The sequence below is a fragment of the Sorex fumeus genome, unplaced genomic scaffold, assembly GCF_029834395.1.
Source record: "Sorex fumeus unplaced genomic scaffold, SorFum_2.1 ptg000015l, whole genome shotgun sequence".
NCBI lineage: Eukaryota > Metazoa > Chordata > Mammalia > Eulipotyphla > Soricidae > Sorex > Sorex fumeus.
In genome coordinates, this window is record NW_026606072.1 from 2,132,453 (window position 1) to 2,153,354 (window position 20,902).

Sequence of the window (20,902 nt, forward strand, 5' to 3'; positions counted from 1 at the left end):
TGGGGGCGACTAAAACCTCATGGGAAAGGGTGTGTTCCGGTCCATCCTTCATGCCCTAACGAGGTCACCAGTTGCCCCCCACTAGCGGCTCTCCAGCACGGCCACGGTCCCAGAAGCACAAGGACTTAATGCAGAACCCAGCAGCTTGGAGCAGAAAAGTGAACAGACTATGTGTTAATCCAGGCCAGCAGGTCTGTCCGGAGGGGAAAGGGTGTTGGTCCCTTCCACCCTCCTCCCTCTGGAAAGAAAGATGGCGGCCACATGGGAGCCTTGTGGACAGCAGGTATGAGCCGTGGGTGTGGGAGCAACTAAAACCTCATGGGAAGGGGGGCGTTCCGGTCCGTCCTTCACGCCCTACCAAGGTCACCAGTTGCCCCCCACGAGCGGCTCTCCAGCACGGCCACGGCCCCAGAAGCACAAGGACTTAATGCAGAACCCGGCAGCTTGGAGCAGAAAAGTGAATGGACCATACGTTAATCCAGGCCATCAAGTCTGCCAGAGGAGAAAGGGTGTTGCCCCATTCGCCCTCTCTTCTCTGGAAAGAAGGATGGCGGCTGCATGGGAGCCTTGTGGACAGCAGGTATGAGCCGGAGGAGTGGGGTCAACTAAAACCTCATGGGAAGGGGGGCGTTCCGGTCCGTCCTTCACGCCCTACCGAGGTCACCAGTTGCCCCCCACGAGCGGCTCTCCAGCACGGCCATGGCCCCAGAAGCACAAGGACTTAATGCAGAACCCTACAGCTTGGAGCAGAAAAGTGAACGGGCTATGCATTAATCCAGGCCATCAGGTCTGTCTGGAGGGGGAAGGGTGTTGCCCCAGTCGCCTTCTCCTCTCTGGAAAGAAAGATGGCGGCCGCATGGGAGCCTTGTGGACAGCAGGTATGAGCCGGGGGAGTGGGGGCGACTAAAACCTCATGGGAAGGGGGCGTTTCGGTCCGCCCTTCACACCCTACCGAGGTCACCAGTTGCCCCCCATGAGTGGCTCTCCAGCACGGCCACAGCCCCAGAAGCACAAGGACTTAATGCAGAACCCAGCAGCTTGGAGCAGAAAAGTGAAAGGACTATGTGTTAATCCTGGCCATCATGTCTGCCCGGAGGGGAAAGGGTGTTGGTCCCTTCCGCCCTCCTCCCTTTGGAAAGAAAGATGGCGGCCACATGGGAGCCTTGTGGACAGCAGGCATGAGCCGGGGGTGTGGGGGCGACTGAAACCTCATGGGAAGGGGGGCATTCCGGTCCGTCCTTCACGCCCTACCAAGGTCACCAGTTGCCCCCCACGAGCGGCTCTCCAGCACGGCCACGGCCCCAGAAGCACAAGGACTTAAGACAGAACCCGGCAACTTGGAGCAGAAAAGTGAAAGGACTATGCGTTAATCCAGGCCATCAGGTCTGTCTGGAGGGGAAAGGGTGTTGCCCCAGTCGCCTTCTCCTCTCTGGAAAGAAAGATGGCGGCCGCATGGGAGCCTTGTGGACAGCAGGTATGAGCCGGGGGTGTGGGGGCGACTAAAACCTCATGGGAAGGGGGGCATTCCGGTCCGTCCTTCACGCCCTACCGAGGTCACCAGTTGCCCCCCACTAGCGGCTCTCCAGCACGGCCACGACTCCAGAGCACAGAAACCAATTTCTTAACTATCTGACTTTCAGTAGAAATACTTCCAGGGTCAATAAGTAAAATAGCAGAAATCCAAAACCAACATATAATTCTTGAACCCAGCTGTAGAAAGCAAATCACTTCATAATGCTTTGTCAGCATGTCTGATTTGGGGGGGGGGGGTAAAGGTAAAGGAAAAGGCCCTCCCGTTGATCGTCGATTTGCTCGAGCGGGCCCAGTAACGTACTCTAAATAATAGTGGTGAATCTTTTATTGAAACAATGAATCTAATCAAAGCAGATAGAGTGTTAACTAGAATTCATCTGCCTCACAGGGACTGGGAGGGGTGGGGGGTGGGGTTTTATTGGGGTTCTTCATGGTAAAAAATAAGTTTTGGTAAAGGGAAATGTGCTTGATATTTGCATGACTGAGACCTAAACCTGAAAGCTTTGTAACCTTTCCCATGGTGATTCAATAAATAAATAAATAAATTTATAAAAAAAAATGAAGTTTCCTTATTTTCCTAAACAGTGGCAATTTATAGGATAACAATTGGATCTGTCCATTCTCCCTTGACACAAGGAGCTAAGGTTTATCATGTTACACCCATCACAGTGCTCCTGAGTCACTTCCATTCCTTTGTTTTTCTGTAACCACTTCTCTATGCTCTCCTCCCCAGCCAGTTAATCAGCTTTCTCCCTAGTCAGAATCTGTTAATTTGTGAGATCAGATCCTTCTAGGACACTGAACTTGTATTGTAAATTGTGAGTTGATCTGCTAAGTGAGAATCTGTCCTAGAAGAGTGTCCTGACTAGTTTGGATGAGGTTAAACAATTTTCCCTTTCAAACTGCCTTCAGTAAATAATTTCAGTATACTGCAAGAGGCAGCTTCCCTTATCTCACAGAGCAGATCTCAGGTGCTAGCCAGGCCTGATCTTTGGGACATAGATTCCCAGCTCTAGTCAGGCTAGTCTTTGGGATACAAAGCTCAGATACTTGTCTTTAGGAAAGGTTTCAGTTTGGTTTTATATCTTCTTTTCGGAGGCCAAAATTACTGGCCTGCAGATGTACGTTTTGCTGCCTCAATGTTCTTTCTTCTTTTGATGACATCACTGTATTGCCCCTTTAGAAGTACCATGAGACTTTGGGCCTCTCTACTAGGAGGTCTGAGAGAACAGGGGAAAACATGCTTGAGAGAACCTGAGTTTCTTTTATGGGATATAATGAGACTGTAAGAATGGGCTGGGACACGGCCACAGCCCCAGAAGCACAAGGGCTTAATGCAGAACCCAGCAGCTTGGAGCAGAAAAGTGAAAGGACTATGCGTTAATCCAGGCAATCATTTCTGCCCAGAGGGGAAAGGGTGTTGCTCCCTTCCGCCCTCCTCCCTCTGGAAAGAAAGATGGCGGCCACATGGGAGCCTTGTGGACAGCAGGTATGAGCCAGGGGTGTGGGGGCGACTAAAACCTCATGGGAAGGGGGGCGTTCCGGTCCGTCCTTTACGCCCTACCGAGGTCACCAGTTGCCCCCCACGAGCGGCTCTCCAGCACAGCCACGGCCCCAGAAGCACAAGGATTTAATGCAGAACCCAGCAGCTTGGAGCAGAAAAGTGAACGGACTATGCATTGATCCAGGCCATCAAGTCTGCCAGAGGGGAAAGGGTGTTGCCCCATTCGCCCTCTCCTCTCTGGAAAGAAAGATGGCGGCCACATGGGAGCCTTGTGGACAGCAGGTATGAGCCGGGGGAGTGGGGGCGACTAAAACCTCATGGGTCGGGGGGGGGCGTTCCGGTCCGTCCTTCACGCCCTACCGAGGTCACCAGTTGCCCCCCACGAGCGGCTCTCCAGCACGGCCATGGCCCCAGAAGCACAAGGACTTAATGCAGAACCCAGCAGCTTGGAGCAGAAAAGTGAACGGACTATGCATTGATCCAGCCCATCAAGTCTGCCGGAGGGGAAAGGGTGTTGCCCCATTCGCCCTCTCCTCTCTGGAAAGAAAGATGGCGGCCACATGGGAGCCTTGTGGACAGCAGGTATGAGCCGGGAGTGTGGGGGCGACTAAAACCTCATGGGAAGGGGGGGCGTTTCGCTCCGCCCTTCACGCCCTACCGAGGCCACCAGTTGCCCCCCGCGAGCGGCTCTCCAGCACGGCCACGACTCCAGAACACAGAAACCAATTTCTTAACTATCTGACTTTCAGTAGAAATACTTCCAGGGTCAATAGGTAAAATAGCAGAAATCCAAAACCAACATTTAATTCTTGAACCCAGCTGTAGAAAGGAAATCACTTCACAATGCTTTTTCAGCATGTCTGATTTGGGGGGGGGGGGTAAACTCTAAATAATAGTGGTGAATCTTTTATTGAAACAATCTAATCAAAGCAGATAGAGTGTTAACTAGAATTCATCTGCCTCACAGGGACGGGGAGGGGTGGGGGGTGGGGTTTTATTGGGGTTCTTCATGGGAAAAAATAAGTATTGGTAAAGGGAAATGTGTTTGATATTTGCATGACTGAGACATAAACCTGAAAGCTTTGTAACCTTTCCCACAGTGATTCAATAAATAAATAAAATAAAAAAAAAAAAAGAAAGAATGGGCTGGGAGAGGCAGAAGAGATACGAGAGTGAATGGAGAGAGGATTGGAATAAACTGCAACTAAGATCAAGCAGCCTGGCCATAAGATTTCCTTCCTTTTCCTGCCCATCTCCATCTACCTCCCTGGAGTGGGGGAAACTACAGAACGCTGGCGGTGGGAAAGATAGATTGTTGCCATCCTTTTTGTGCTCACACAACAATTCAAATATTTTCTTATGCAGATATCAAAGTTTGGTAAAAAAAAAAAAATCCAAAGGGCTTTTTCTGTGTCTGAAAGCATGTTTGTATTTTTGTGGAATTGTTAAAAATGTCTGGTATACAATTCAGATAGAAAGGGGAACACCAAGTGGAGGGTGTTTGGAGGATCCTCCCAGGAGGGGAGATGCAGGTTGAAAGTAGACTGGACTGAACATGTTCGCCACTCAATGCCTCTTTGGCTGATCACAGCGCCCAGGAGGAGAGAGAGAACAGGGGGGAATGCCCTGCCACAGTGGCAGGGGGGGATGGGGGGATGGGAGGATGGGGGGGGAGGGATATTATCCTGGTGGTGGAAAATGGGCACTGGTGGAGGGATGGGTATTTGATCGTGGTATGACCGAGATCCAAGCACAAAAATTTGTAAATCTACAACTGTACCTCATGGTGTTTCACTAATAAAAAAAAAAAATTGTAAGTCTAAAAAAAAAAAAAGTCTGGTATAGAGAACTCATGATTTTAAATAATTAAGGTACAAGAACTATTGAAATTAAGGCAAAGAAAGTTTTATCATGTTTTATAAAAATTGATTGTTTATAGGTCTTATGCTGTTATGTTAATGTACATATTTGTATCTGCATTGGATTAGAATATTTGACCTAGAAGGAGTTAAAATAACTATGATGCATGAAAACAGGTTCAAAAAGTAATGGTTTAGTTTAAACTTGAGTTTCTAGAGTTATAAAATTGATTGCAAAGTTTGTCCTACCAGTGTTCTATATGATCTCTGAGACTCTTGGTAACTAAAATTTCTAGAACTACTAAGAGTTATAAAATGGGTTCACTTCAGATGTCAGCCTTCTGTAATAGTTTCTGAGAATGGAGAATTGCATGGAAAATGTGGGAAATTTTACTAACTATGTTGTTAATCAGCCTGTCTAGTGCTTGAAAGTACATGCTATTATTTTGATAATTTTATTTCATGCCAAGCTTTGTCTCCAGTTATCAACCTAGTCCTAACCTGAGAACTTTGTACCTAAGTGTGAAATGCTTTCTGTTTCATGATAATCTATGAGTGTTTTAATCTTTTGTATTTGTGTTTTCCTGTAAATCAGAATTTTAAGATGTCTCCTGGTGAATTTCTAATGTAAAGTGATCTTTTGCCCAGTGGATATACCTTGTAAGAGCTTTAATTGTGAGCATTTTTAAGGCTTTTTGAATATCTATAGAACTGATCTAATGCTTTTGAAGTAGCACTGCAGAATACAGCTTTGTCATGTTAAGTGAGATGGTTGGTAACTTGTGTCTAAATTTGGGAGATCACATTGTACATTGTACTACTATAGATGTATGTCATAAGTCAGAAAGATAATGGATGGAGATATCGTCAGTGGGAAAAAGGAAAGGGATCCTGTTAAAGTGAAGATGGTTTTGAAATGAGATGAAGGAAAGTTACAGGACAGAATGAATGTTAAGGAATGTGCAGAGGGTTTGAGGTTGTGTTTTAAGAAAAGGAACTGATCAAACTGTATTGTTATAAGAAACTTTAAATGACACCTGAAGAATTGTTCTGGTGCATTTTTGGTAAGCTCTTATTGAAAAGACAGATTGTCCAGACTCCTGGTACAGTGCTCTTAGAAAATGGGAAGTCAAGGTTTAAAAATGATGTTAAATGGTTAGTCAAGATTTTAAAATGCTGCTAAATTGTACCCTTTATCGCTACAGATTTAAGCTTATTTTGACTAGGACCCACAGCAAATGGGTGTATTACACCTCACCGTGAGTAAGGTGAAAAGCTTGCTTTTCTCTTCTTTTGCACCTTCAGTATGTTTTTGATGTTTCATGGCTCTATGTTGGTTTGCATAAATACAGATAAGTCTTTCCTCTCTGTAATAGGGTCTACCCCTCATGCAGACAGGAAAAACCAGCCATGGGACCCCAAAGCCCTCTTTCAGGGAAACAGTCAGGGGATCTGTCTAAATGACAGGAGCAGGGACTTAACAGGTACTGTTTCAAGTACCCTATAAACCTCAGGGTGACCCTAGAGGCAGGCCGGCTCAAGAAAAGACTGGAAATTATCACTGCTATAGAGAATGAGGAATCTAGGACTCTGCAATGACTAACTCAGTCTGGGCCTACTCTCAGTGTCAAGGAAAAACCTGGAAACCTGGATTTCTCCCACCCCTGAAGAAGGGATGGGATGGACTCCTTTCTGCCGGGGCATCTCTGTGGAAAATGAGGCCCAAAGCCGTATCCAGCGCAACTTGAAGGCTCAAGGACATCCATCCAGTTCATCGCGGGACATCATCTGGCCAGGCCTGGGTAGCTCTGACGTACCAGATAAGATTAATGCCACTTTTGGTGTGTCTCCTGTCTTTAGCCAATTCCCAGGACTTCTCAGTAAATAATGGGGTATCCCAAATGGAGAGTTCTCTAATCTTACTGTGTTTATGCAAAAGAACAAGCCAGGTTTGTTAAGCTATCTTGCAAAGTTTTAAAATGAAGGTGGAGAGAAAACCATGTTTCTGTAACTTTCTTTTTGTAAGAATCAGATTCTAATTCTACAGAGATGATTGGGTAAATGTGTGAATTGGCCAATGTTGCTTTGGTTTCTGTTGCTTTAACTCTTTTTAAGACTGCATGGAAAAATCTCTAACATCCCTGCCCGAGATAGTCTTCCCAAAACCTGAGAGGACTCGACCTTCAACCTGTTGTTCCTCAAGAACAGAGGGTTCTGCACTGATCTGGTGGAGGGATGCGGTTTCTACGCAGACCACACTGAGGTTGTCAGAGACTCCATGGTCAAGCTACAGGAAGGCCTTGAACAACGTCGGAGAGAAAGGGAGGCCTGGGAGAATTGGTTTGAGTCTTGAAAATCCTCCTAATTCTGGGTAACAATACTGGACTTTGCCCACTGAGGAAATTACTCCTCTGTATGAAGAACCCACTGAGGAAGATTCCTCAATATGAAGTAGAGAAAGGGAGGAATGTTAGGTCCCTAGGGACCCTGAGGGAGAATCCAGAGTTAAAACTCTATAAATTAGTAACTTTCCTTTTCCTGCCCCCTCCCTAGCAGAGCTTTAGAATGAAACTTTTCCCTGTTGGAACGTAAAGTCGGGAACCATTTGTTGGGCCCTCCTTATCTGTTACCTCCCTTAGGAACTCTTCCCTTATTCACCTCCGGAATGCAGGCCTGAGAATCAAAGGAAGCCAGGTGATAACCAAATGTCCCAGTTACCTGATGCCCACTAGTCACAATGCCTATGTACGTAAATGCTGATCTTTGAATCTATAGGCTAAGGAGTGATGTACCGTTAAATGGATTGGTTAAGAAAGCATATGTTGTTACAAATCTATTGGCTATGAAATGCGCGGGCTTTGCTGTAACGGCCAGTGAAGGCCTATATAAGATCCCCTTTGAAGAAGTTCGGGGTCTTGCCTCACCTAACTGACCTGCGTGTCTGTGTAGGCGGCTTGACCCTGGCTAGCCAGTCTTACAATAAACCTTGCTTGCTGTTTGCAGTCTCTGGAGTCTCTTTGTCGTTAAAGGGAGATCACGATCTGCGCCCTAACAATTCTCTCCCACTTTCTCTTCCTCCTTCTCTTCAAAACCACCAAAAAAAATCTGTTTTACTTCACTGCTTGTCTTCTTCTGAAATTCATTTCTGTGAGGCGAGACAGGAACCCAGTAATCCTGGGTCCTGGGTAGCAGAGGCGGATGGGGAGAAGGTGACCGTCTTTCTTCTCCCTACTTCATATGAGCCACCCCTGGGGCCCACTGACATCAGGCCCAGCGTCTGAGCTCACCCAGGCGCCCACACCCACAAGGCAGAGCTGGGTTTCTGGTGAGGTGGAGAGTCTGCCTTCCGCTACCTGTGGCCGCCCCTCTGCCTCCTCAGGCCCACCGCCTCCCCTAGGCTTTTTCTCTAACCCAGCCCCAACTCCACTCCTCTGGCTTCCAGTGTCCCAAGCACCAAATGCCCCTCTGACCACGGAGCACTCCCTTCCCACTGCACAAAGGCTTCACTTTGCAAATATCTGAATCTTTCTCAGAGCCTGGAGAATCTACAAAGTCTAAGTAGTGTGGGGAGTTTGCTCACACATCCAGAGTGGAGTAGGGCACCCTGAGAACCACGCCCCACACTCCAACAAGGTCCTGATCTACCCAGGGGTGAGGGTCTTAGAAGCAGAGAAAGCTGGAGACAGTGAGGATCACACCTCTGACAGCGAAGTGTAGCCCCCCCTGGACCGAGAGCCAGGCCCAGTGCAGTGACTTCTGAAACTCAGGATAGCGCAATAAAAGAAATGAGGGATTCCAGGCAGAAGAGACCCCATTGCTCACACACACACACACACACACACACACACACACACACACACACACCTCACAGTTTCTTGAACCATATTGCACCTGGAACCTGGAATCTTGGCAGAAATGCTGCTCTCAGCCAGGGTAAGGCTGCTGTGAACAGTTTCTAGAGGAAACCCGGGCGAAAACCCAATCAGGAGGCTTCCAGGAAATCCGAGGGAAAACAGGCCGTGTTTGGTCAATGTATTTGTTGACTTTATCCCTGTATTTATATGATCTTCTAACAAAGAGTCAATTCAGTTAACTGAGCTAAAAAAAATTGTAGAAACGGTTCAACATTATTTGGTGCAGCCCACTCTACACAGTCAGTAAAGTGACTTTCTCAGCACATCATCTATCATTTACAGAGATTTATAGGTATAACCTCACTCCCTCTCATGGCAGGCAGACCTGCTGAGATAGTTTGAACTAAAGTTCCTGCCCGTTTTGACCAATTGAATAAAAACCTGTGTGTGTGTGTGTGTGTGTGTGTGTGTGTGTGTGGTCTTTTAAAAAAATTTAAACTTTATTTTATAAAGTAGTTCACAATATTTGATTACATTTAATATTCAAACACCAATCCCACCACCATATTTCAGATGTTTCCATCCTGAATGCCAACCCCTGCCCCAAAACAGAATCACGATAATTTATTTTGTATTGTTTGTTATGAAAAACCACTGAAAATACTACCAAAAAGTTTCCTTAGAGAAGAGTGTGAAGATTGTTGTATTTCACCCAGGAGCCATTAAGCCCTTCTATAAGAGATCACTAGCATGTTGTTACAGGTTGAACTTGTGTGTGTGTGTGTGTGTGTATATATATGTATAGATGTGTGTATATATATGTATATATCTGTAAAAAATATATTTCCCTCTAAGATTGGTTGCCTCCTAATTTGAACCTCATCAAATGTGGTGCAGTACTCTTGGAGTATGGGTAAGCTGTGTGGTATGAAGTGCTCAGGAATAAGTTCACTCATGGGTAGAGCTTGGCCCGAGCGTGTGGGGAGCGATCTTGAGCATGGTGGTAGTTGAGTTCTAGAAGTTTTCAGCTGCTATGGTTGGGTCCTTGGGTTGGGGAGGGGTTTCACCCGCTCCCCTTGGGGCACCCTGAATGAAACAGCTTGGCATAGGGTCCGGCAGCATGGTTATGGCGTGTGTTGTGTTATGCTCCCTTCCGGGAGAAAAGTATATGCAACTCTGTGCGTATGGTCTTTAGGGTGTGCAATTCTCATCGGTTGTACACTATCCAAACTCCTTCTGTGCTCTGAGGTGTTTGTATAACTGCTCTCCTACACACAAGATTCAAGAACATATCATGTGCAACAATAAGATCAGGCAAGCTGTCACCTCAGGGGGTTCTTTGGATTCAACTGAAATGTTGAATTTTTCTACCATACAGCATGTTTAGAAAAAGTCCTATTGTAAACAACTACAACTTAACAGAAGTGTGTGTGTGTGTGTGTGTCCACGTGCGTGTGTGTGTGGGGGGAGTAGGGAGGGAGGTTAGATGATGAAGACTGAGGTTACCAAAAAAGATGAGTTCTCAAGATGGGTTCTCATAAACTAGAGCCCAAAAAAGCCCAATTGCAGAAAGATTTGGCAGGGCTCAAAAGTTAATATTGTTGGAGTTGCCCTCCATGAGCGGCTCTCCGGCATGGCCATGACTTCAGAGGCACAAGGACTTAATGCAGAGCCTGGCAGCTTGCGGCAGAAAAGTGAATGGACTATGCGTTAAACTACTGCACCATGCCTCCCTTCCGCCTCCCCCCACCCCCCCAGCAGCAAGGTGGCCACCACCTCAGAGCTTATTGGAAAGCCAGGTATGAGCTGGCAGTGATGGGGCAACTGCATTCTCATGGGAAGGGGGGGGGCGGTACTGGCTCGTCCTTCACACCCTACCGAGGTCACGAGTTGCCCCCCATGAGCAGCTCTCCGGCACAGTCATGGCACAGAAACCAATCTCGTAATTATTCTGGCTCTTGGCAGAAATCCCTCCAGATTTAATTCATAAAATATCAGAAATCCAAAATCATGCAGCCGCTATTGACATCATATGGTTCTCAGAACCAGCTATAGAAAACAAATTATTTCACAATGCCTTTTCAGCAGTTCTGATTGTTAAGTGGAAACTCTAAACAATAATGGTGCATCTTTTGTCGAAATAATGAATGTAATCAAAGTAGAGAGAGAGTTAGGTAGAAGTCATCTGCCTCACAAGCTTGGGAGGAGTGGGAGGGGGGTATATTGGGATTCTTGGTGGTGAAAAATAAGTACTGGTGAAGGGAAAGGCGTTTGATCATTGTATGACCAGACTTAAACCTGAAAGCTTTGTAACTTTTCCACAGTGATTAAATAAACCAATATAACTAAATAAATAAGTTAATGTCTGTATGTCTCTGTGTGACTGTGTTTGTCTGTAGTCCCCGTGTGTGTCCATGTGTGTCTGTGTGTGTCCATGTGTCTGTGTATTTCTCCATGTGACTGTGTGTGTGTCTGGGTTCACGTGTGTCTGTGTGTCCCCTATCATGTCTGTGTGTCTCTGTGTGACTGTGTGTCTGTGTATGTCTGTGTGTCTCTCTGCGAAACTGTGTGTCTGAGTCACTATGTGTCTGTGTGTTTGTGTATGACTATGTTTGTCCATGTGTATCTGTACATGCCCATGTATGTCTGTGTCTCTATGTCCTCGTATGTGTCTGTGTGTGCATCCATGTGTCTCTCTATGTGTGTCCCCGTGTGTATCCGTGTGTCTCTGTCTGTGAGTCTGTGTGTCTGTTTGTATGTCCCCGCACGTTTTTAGGTGCCAGCTGGGACAGCCCCCTAGGGGTAGCCACACAAGGCTGTGAGGCTCAGCTGGTCGTCACTGGGGGAGGAGGCGTCGGGTTCACTGTAGATCTGCGTCAGGGCTAAGCTCAGGATCTCTTTCTTCTCTTTGTAAAACCGGAGTTCCTGCCCGGCCTTCCTGGCCTGCTCCAGCTCCCGCAGGGCCATCCGCAGCTCCTCAGAGAGCGTTCCCGGGACCTCGCGCTTCCGCATGATCCAGTCCAGGGCCATGTGGCTCCGCATCTTCTCATTCAGCGAGTACTGGGAGTAGTAGGAGATGACTTCCTGTTGCGGGAGCACCTAGTTTCACGAAGTGCCTTGAGGCTTCCATTTCAGTGCAAGAGCTGGAAGACGGTCATCAGCTCCTGAAACTCCAGCATGGTCTTCCCCATGTTGGACTCCAACATGTAGTGGTAGGCTCCGATGCTGGTACTGGGGTCGTCGGCATCATTCAGAGTGCCACTGGTGGAGGCAACTGCTTCGTGCACACTCTCCATGATGAATTCCTTGGTGATCAAAGGCCTTAATTGCTAATAGTATAAAAATGCAAATACATTTCATGTGGCTTAAAATACCATTGCAAGACTTTTTTTATGCCCTCTTTCACATGGTAATAAATGTTCTCTAGAATAGTGACCAAAGAGATAGGACAGCACAGAAGACACTCGCCTTGGCATGCAGCTAACTTGGATTCTTTCCCTGGTACCACATTGGCCCCTGAGCCCTGCCAGGAGTGATCCTTGAGCACGGAGCCAGGAGTAAGCTCTGAGCACTGACAGGTGTAGCAAAAACAGACCCTAAGAATGTGCCCTTTAATAATTCTTCAAGGATGAATATCTAATTTTTATGAGTACTTTATCTCATTCCTACTTTGACAAACTGGCAGGCTACCAAATGTAGCCTGCCCACACGGCAGAGTCTGGCAAACTCCCCATGGCGCACCCAATATGCCAAATACCAGTAACAATGATGGGTCTCATTCTCTTAAAGACCCTTGAATATAACCTCAGGGCCAGGATGAAGGAGACCTTACTGGGGCCTGCTCGAGGCAATCGACGAATAACAGGATGATCTGTGATCTGTGAAATAAGTTAATATTGTTGGATGATGGTGCCCTCTGTTGGTTCCCTTAAGAAAAGCAGGTAGCTCCAACTATAAACGTCTGAAAAATAAAATGCTCCTACTGAATGGGAAGCAATATTTGCATACAGTATACCAGATGAAGGGATTATATACAAATTATATAAAGCTTTTGCAAATATCAACAAAAATATCAATAACCCCATGAAAAAGGGGGAGAGGAGATGAACAGATAACTTCCCTAAAGAAGATATAGGCTAGTTGGCCTGTGAAAAAGTGCTCACTGTCACTTATAAGATAAATAAAAATCAAAGCAATAATGAGATATCATATCCTATCAGTGAGAATAACATTCATCCGAAAAATGGGAAACAATCGGTGTTTTCTTTTTCACCAAAAAGAAATCTTTATTCACTATTGGTGGGGATGTCTCTGGTTCTGCGTCCTGGAAGGAGATTTCAAAAGGTATTGAGAAAGCTCTCTTTAGACCCAATGATTCTACTTCTTGGACTCTATCTCCAAAACACAAAAATATAGGCTCAAAAAGATACGTACACTTATGGCCTGTGTAGCATTCAGGACAGTAGCCAAGATCTGGGAATACCCCAAATGTCCAGCCACAAACGGACCTGAGCCCCACAGCTGCCCTGGGTCTCAGGAGCGGGGATCAATTCCTAAGGACATGCAGATTGGATGAGGCCTGACACATGCTTTGTGGGGCTGCCAAGCCCAGGTCCAGGTACAAGCAGGCACTCACCCTCCCAGGGGCAAGCGGGCACCCACCTATCCAGGGGCAAGAGGGCACTCAGCAACCAAGGAATTTGAGGGTACCACCCACTCAGGGTTGAGAAGGCACTCATTTCCCTTATCCCTGTAGCCTCTCTAACTGGTAACAAAAGCTCCACATTTGGAACCCAGTGCCCACCAGGGCTCATTCTGAAGGAAGGCAAGAGGTGGGCTGGGAGAGAGGGGCCTGGGAGTCACTTCAGTTTAATATGTGTTCTTGCAGCATCCTTTAATCAGTGCCCAACAAGAACCAGAACTGACATGCTTTACCCCAAGAAGCACATAGGGCCTTTCAGCGTTATCTGGGCCCTGCAACACACTGGGGATATAGAGCTGTGATATATTGCATATCTGAACCACAGAATAGCCACACTGAAAGCAACATATGCAAACCACAAGGACCAAACTAACAATGTACCTGTCAGGGAGAGAAGCCAGGGGGCAGGAGGGAAACAGGGCACACTGGTGAAGGAAGTTGGCACTGGTGATGGGATTGGTATTGAAAAGAAAACTGTGTGCCTGAAAGTCAACTATGATTGACTTTGTAAATCACAGTTCCTGAAAATGTTTTTAATTGCATATATATCCTCTATTTAGAAAACTTCAGAGTCCTCTCAAAATTCTCCAAAAATTTCCTCTCAAGTAAGGGGCTGGGCTTATAAACCTGAATTACGTGTTATCATAAAATTGCTTTATTAGGGGGCTGAAGCATTAGTACAGTGGGTAGGGTATTTGCCTTACACGCAGCCAATCCAGGTTTGATCCTTGTCATTCCATATGGTTCCCCAGCACCACCAGGAGTAATTCCTGAGTGCCCCTGAGTCACCTGAGTTACTGAGTAACCTTAGTTAAAACCTGAGTACCCCTGAACATTGCTGGGTGTGATCCAGAAAAAAAATTGCTTTATTAATGGTTTTGTCTCTTGAGAAATAATTCTCATAAGTCTACTGCAGATGGAGGTTGGGTATTTACTCTTCCATACTTGTAAAGAATGTCAGTAGGGATGCAGTTAAAATATCATTTATGTTCTGGGATGTGCCTTCTTTGTTTTGTTTTGTTTGTTTCTGCTCAGGGATCACTCCTGGCCTGTCTGGGGATGCGGGAGATTGAACTAGGTTGTCTGCACGCAAGGCAGGATCTCAATCTGCTGTATTATCACTCTAGTCCCTTTGATGTGACTCATCCCCCCTCCCCAGAATTTCTGACATTTATTGTCATATTAAGAAGTAGGTCATGGAATAATTGGCAGTGGTATTACATTTCAACAGCTCATAGATTGATTACAACCACTAGTGTTCTTTAGTACAAGAAGTTCCCATTTAATACCAAATGACATAAACCCTTGTGAAAATTTCTTTTTAGTATGATGATATACGTATAAAATCTGTTTGCTTACAACAGAAACAAAAAAATCTTTAATGCTCTATGTATTAAGTTCATTCATCCATGAGTAAATCTCTGGTTATATGTATTAGATGAACAGGAAGACGAAGCAAAATCCTGAGTTGGTTCCTTTTTAACTCCGGTTTCCCCTCAACAAAAACAGGAAATTAGACTATAAAGTCCCGAAAGTCCTTGAACAAGAGAGGGCGCTGTTCTTTTTCCAGTTGCGCAAACAGGATTAGGCATTGGTCTGGGTATTCTCTCCTTCAGAAGCTATTCAGATCTATGAATTGTCAAGGGTGTTTTGAATGTGGGAAGGGCACTGTTGTTGGTACTGAGTGTGGGTCCAAGAATTGTGTCAGATTTAACTTACTACCCTCCATCCCCCACACACTTCTGGTAATTTCCAACCATTCACCAGTCCTCCTGGCCCTGTTTTCCCTTGGATATTAGTCACATACTATTTGGAAATGATCACTCTGGACAAGAACTGAGTTTTGAAAGTAGGTAAAGGGTTGTACATGGAAACTTTTCAGTATCTGTATTGCAAATCATAAGGCCCCAAAGGAGAGAGAGACAGGCAGACAGAGACAGAGACAGAGAGACAGAGAGAGACAGGGACAGAGAAAAGAGAGACAGAGACAGGGACAGAGATAGAGAGACAGAGAGAGACAGAGAGAAAAGTGCCTGCCATAGAGGCAGGCCGGGGATAGGGGAGTTGGGGATGGGTGGGAGAAAAAACATGAACATTGGTGCTGAGAAATTACACTGGTGGAGGGATGGGTGTTGGAACATTGTATGTCTGAAACCCCATCATGAATAGCTTTAATTCTCTTTCTCACGGTGATTCAATTAAAAAAGAATTGTGTCAGTCCTCCCAACACTACAGATGAGAAGAACCAAAGCACTAAGAAGGCAAAAAATTCACTAAATCATTTGGCTTATTTTTTCGAAGTGTAAAAAATTTTGAGTTGAGTTAAATTTAATCAAGAACTACAAACTCAATAGACTTTATACATTTTCAGAAGTGTCTTGAGAGTTTGTGTTTCCGTTTTTATCCATCAGAGGGCAGCAGACCTCCTAGGAACAGCCACCCAAGAACCTTAGATTGAAAGAATGAATTTAGCAGGAGAGGGAAGCGTTTAAGGTGGGTTTTCCTGATGAGAGCAAAGCTCTGAAAGGAGTAATGTCCAACCCTAAACACCTAAACAGCTCGACAAAAGCCTCCTCTCTCTCTCTCTCTCTCTCTCTCTCTCTCTCTCTCTCTCTCTCTCTCTCTCTCTCATTCGCACCATACACTCAATCTTTCAGGGTCTCTTGGAGCCATCAGCTTTTGCTTCTCCCTGGCCAGAAAGACCTTCAAATATTTGTCTACAGCTCTCCTGTCGCCTGTCGGTCTTTTCACTCCAGAGTAAACACTCTGGTAGTTGCAACATTGTTTCTGTCCTCTTAGTTAAGGGTCTTTTCTCTTGCCGGTTCCTGAAACGGGCCGCGAGTTAGCTTTCCCTGAGATGCCTTACAGAATCCACAGACGAATTTAACACGGGCAGCTCCATCAAGCATTTGCCGGCACAGGGGGCGAGGAGTGCCTGCTCCCAGAACACAGTCTCCACAGCTCTCATTTCTGCAAGTGTCCTCTTCCTGGAGAGTCCTGCGCATGCCCGGGGTGTCCTGCAACCTAGGCGTGATGACGGGGTCCCTGCAGAGAAGAGGGCACATAGGCACCAGTGTGCCTATTCCCCCTTTCCTCTGGACGTGGACCTTGTGTGTGGGGTCGGGCAGCTCACAGCGCAGAGCGGAACTTGCACCCTCTGGCTCTAGACACTGTTGCCAGCACCCAAAAGGGAGTAGATTTTGACTCCTGTCGCTCCTCCTGGTTCAGTTGTGCAGCCTCTGTCAGTACATCGGCCCTCAGAGTCTGTGGACTTAGATGCCAGATCATTATCCTGAGAATTTTCATTCCTAACAGCTGAGCGACTGTTCCAGCCAACCAATATCTTTTGCGTTTTGATCCTATCAGTCACTACAGAGAATGCCAATACTATTTTTAGCTTTTTTTTTTTTTTCATCATCCTGTTAATCGTCGATTGCCTCGAGCAGGCCCCAGTAACGTCTCTTTCATCCTAGCCCTGAGATTATGTTCACGGCTCTTTAGGAGAATGAGACCCATCATTGTTACTGGTATTTGGCATATTTGGTACGCCACGGGGAGTTTGCCAGACTCTGCCCTGTGGGCAGGCTACATTCGATAGCCTGCAAGTTTGTCCAAATTCGGCCGCGGCGGTTCCGGGATCTGGATTTTATAGTCTCTGAGTCTTGGCCGCTGATGGGATTACACGGCGCCAGGGGGCCAGGTGGTGGGTGTGACCCCCGCCTACTGGAATTTGGAGGATCTGGGTGGAAGATGCTCGACTCCAATTCGAGTAGGCTTGGAGGTCTCGGCCCCGGAACCCGCGTGGATTTGTCCCTCTGCCAGTACCTTCATGTGTGCGGAGAGTGGTCTCAGCATGGTGGTGGCTGGTTCTGGAGGTCTTCAGCTGCCGGAGCCCCGGTCGGGGCGGGGAGGAAAGCTCGACCCGCTCCCCTCCAAGGGGTCCCGGCGAGGGACACCCAGGCGCGGGGGCAAAGACTGCACTGTTCTCGTCCGGGATCTGGATTTTATAGTCTCTGAGTCTTGGCCGCTGATGGGATTACACGGCGCCAGGGGGCCAGGTGGTGGGTGTGACCCCCGCCTACTGGAATTTGGAGGATCTGGGTGGAAGATGCTCGACTCCAATTTGAGTAGGCTTGGAGGTCTCGGCCCCGGAACCCGCGTGGCTTTGTCCCTCTGCCAGTACCGCACACACACACATTTTTAGCTATTAATTATTAATTTAACAAGCTTCTTTTGTTTAAGAAAATGAGTTTAGCAAAGTGAAATGGTAAAATCACAGACAAATTGTAGGAAGTGTGTAAGAAATCTAGTAGTATCATTTTCAGGGAGTTATTACACACAAATAATCATTTTTTTGGATGCAGATTTGGATGCTTTGTGACCATTTCCCCCCTCATTATCTATAATGATAAGAAAATTAGAAACCCATTTGTTGCCGAATAGTGAAAAAAACTGAAATAAGATTTATATTCATTCAAGGAAATATTTTTACCACTTTTATACTCTTGCAAATGCTTCTTTGAGATCTAGAGAGAATGCATAATGCAGCGTGTCTAAAATTAATAAAAGTTTAGCAGAAACTTAAGAGTACTCAATCAAAAAAAAGAGTACTCAATCAGGTTGTGATTTTTTTCTCTTTGTGATAGAAAATAAACAAAAAACCCCACATAAACAGAAAGAAATGCCTCCAAATATTCATCGTGGGTTCTCTGGATGATATTATCTACTTCTTTATACTTTTCCTTATGTTTTCACTTTTATAGTGAGCATGCATTTCTTTTCTAATAAAATTTATTTTAAAAGAAAATGTATTTGGGGAGTGGATAGATAATACAGAGAGTAGGACACTTGTTTTGCCTACAGCCAACCTGGGCTTCATCTCCTGCACCCTGTATTTTGGGTCCCCCAAGAGGGCGTAAATGATGCCATGACAAGCTGCAGCTAACATTAAGTCTCAGCTAGGCATCAGTTTCTGTTTCCCTAGAGCAGGACTTGCAGTTGCTGGTAAACTCCCAGTTGAATAATTTGCCAAGATAAGGAATTGGGCAGTTGGGTCTGGCCAGTCATGAGGGGATCACTGTACCCTCCTTAGAAACTGTTGCTAACCATTGCCTAATTGCTGACCACCACTGTAAGAGGGCCAGTACTAAAAATTGACCAGAGTATAAATTGCTTCTTAATTCTGAGCCCTATATAAACTGCTTGTGATTTGGAGTCAGGGTCCTTGTCAAGACTTCACTGTGTTGGATGAGACACTGGGTTGGACTAGTAATAAAGTTCCTTTGCTTTTGCACTATCATGTGTGGACTTGATCTCTCCAGAATTGGGGATCTGAAATTTGGGCACAGCACCCCGAGCACGGGCAGGCTACTGTTTTTCTTATTTCTCAAGTACACTCAGAAGAGGTGAGCTGGCGGGGAAAATCCCTAGGTTTGCTGTGGACTCATTCTCACTTTGGTAGGACTTAATGGAGAGAAAGTTCCAGCCAACGGGCGAATGAGAATCTGGCTTTGTTCTATGTGGTTTCATTGAAAGATCCAGTTTTCACCTTGTCAAATCCTACGGAGGATTTACTGGGTGAAATGATTAAAAGCACCTTGGAATGTTCTTATATCTCCTCTGCCGTCCCCCCTCCCATACCCCTCCCTGCCTTTTCACATATCCCTTTTGGAGTATGGCTGTCAGGACACCCCCAAGTCCTCCTGTACCCTCTTGGTTGTTCAAAACCTGGACAAATAATGAAGAAAGCATAAAAACATCCTGATAAAGGGTAAGAATAGAGAAGTTTGTTAATAAATATGCACAGAGAGAGAATCTCTCCCCCACCTATTTTTCATATAGAGCTTACAACCCAACTCGCGGGATTTTACTTACTTTATCTAGCAAAGACAAAGGTTGGAGAGAGTGGAAGACCAGGGCAGGTGGTCAGGGAAGAAAGGCAAAGAGAAAGGAAGGCCTGCAGAGTCTCACCCCACTGAAGAGAGAGGAGGGCACAGGGTCTTCCAGTGAGGAAGGGAAGAGATTTCCATGGAACTATCATTCCAGAGCGGGTCTCCAGTCCAACCTTCAGGGCCCTTTCTATTGAATCAATGTTTTCCCCAAACACTCATATTGGAGTGGCAGAACCTGACTTTCCCGCCCTGGTGATGAAGGCCAGTCAAGAGGAGAAGGTGCAACGGCCGACTTCTCTGTCCTCAATGTGCTGGTGCTTTAGGCCATGGCCTCCAGGGAAGGTGGGCGGCCAGTGCTAGCAATTGTCACCTTTTGTTGATGGGCAAACTGAATGCTCAAAGAGCTTTGGGGGCTTGCCCATCATTACACAGCGGGAGGCAGGAACAGAATAAAAGCCCACTTTTGTAAGGAGTTCACGGGATTTGACAACAATCTCCATGGGGTTTAATTTCAAATGGAGGGAAGGGAGTGAATGGGGCAGAAACAAAGGAGGCAGAGAGACAGCAGCTGGGCTGCTCCCGACAGGCTCCCCCGCTGGTCCCCAGGGGCATTCAGAGACTCAGTAAGCCTGGTGATTTCCCTCCACAGAGGTCGCTTGCTGTTTGCTCTTAGACACAAACATTGTTTTTAGTCCATTTGTGCCTTCCCAGTGGGACCTTTGACTGGGGTCAGGGGCTGGCCTTGCTCTGGATTCTGTGCTTTTGTGGGAGGAGGAAAGGGCCACCCAGAAGACAATGCAGCCCCTAGGGCTTCCCCTGACCTCCCCTGCACTGAGTCTTCAGACATCACCCGCCAATCTGCTGTTACTCCCCGTCTCCGGGGCCTCCTCCTTGGGTTTCTGAGAAAGTCTTCATTCTTCTCTCTGGAAAGCAACAGAAAAGAATCCCTATAACTGCACTGTATTAGTGCCTGCCCTCCGGGACCTGTGCTCCGTTCTCACGGCAACCCCTACAGAGTGGGGATAGACCTGCAGTAAGGCCTGATATGGACTACCGGGGGAGCTCAGGTGCCCCTCCACCTCCTATCCCCATCTCAGGAGATGCTGATGGACCCCACCCACCATAAGTCCTTCATTCCTGATTCCACCAACATTTACTTGGGAGCTGCTGTGCACAATGACTAATCTCCACAGCTTTCTGGTCACCTGATCCAGAGGTAGAACTTTGAGACTCTGCACCTGTGGGTGGGTCCAGGGACCAGGCAGCCTGGATAGCAGCAAGGGGAGAAAGAAGAAGCTACAGCAAGGCCAGGGATGCTGGTGAACTTCATTTTCCAGCAAAATTCCTTCTCCACCTTCCAGAGGAGCCCAGGGGTGTGGAGCGAGAGTACCGCAGGGAGGGCATTTGCCTTGCATCCGTCCAATCTGTGTTGGGTCCCTGGCATCCCATAGGGTCCCATGATACTGCCAGGAGTAATTCCTGAGTTCAGAGTCAGGAGAAAACCCTGAGAATTGCTGGGTGGGTCTCCCCACCAAAAAAAAAAAAAAAAACCAAAGAGG

General features: G+C 46.6%; 1 pseudogene; it reads right to left on the minus strand.

Annotated features, from left to right (window-relative positions):
* Positions 1-11,463: 11,463 nt before the first annotated feature.
* Positions 11,464-20,902, minus strand: part of LOC130021280 (uncharacterized) — a 108,060-nt pseudogene continuing 98,621 nt past the window's right edge.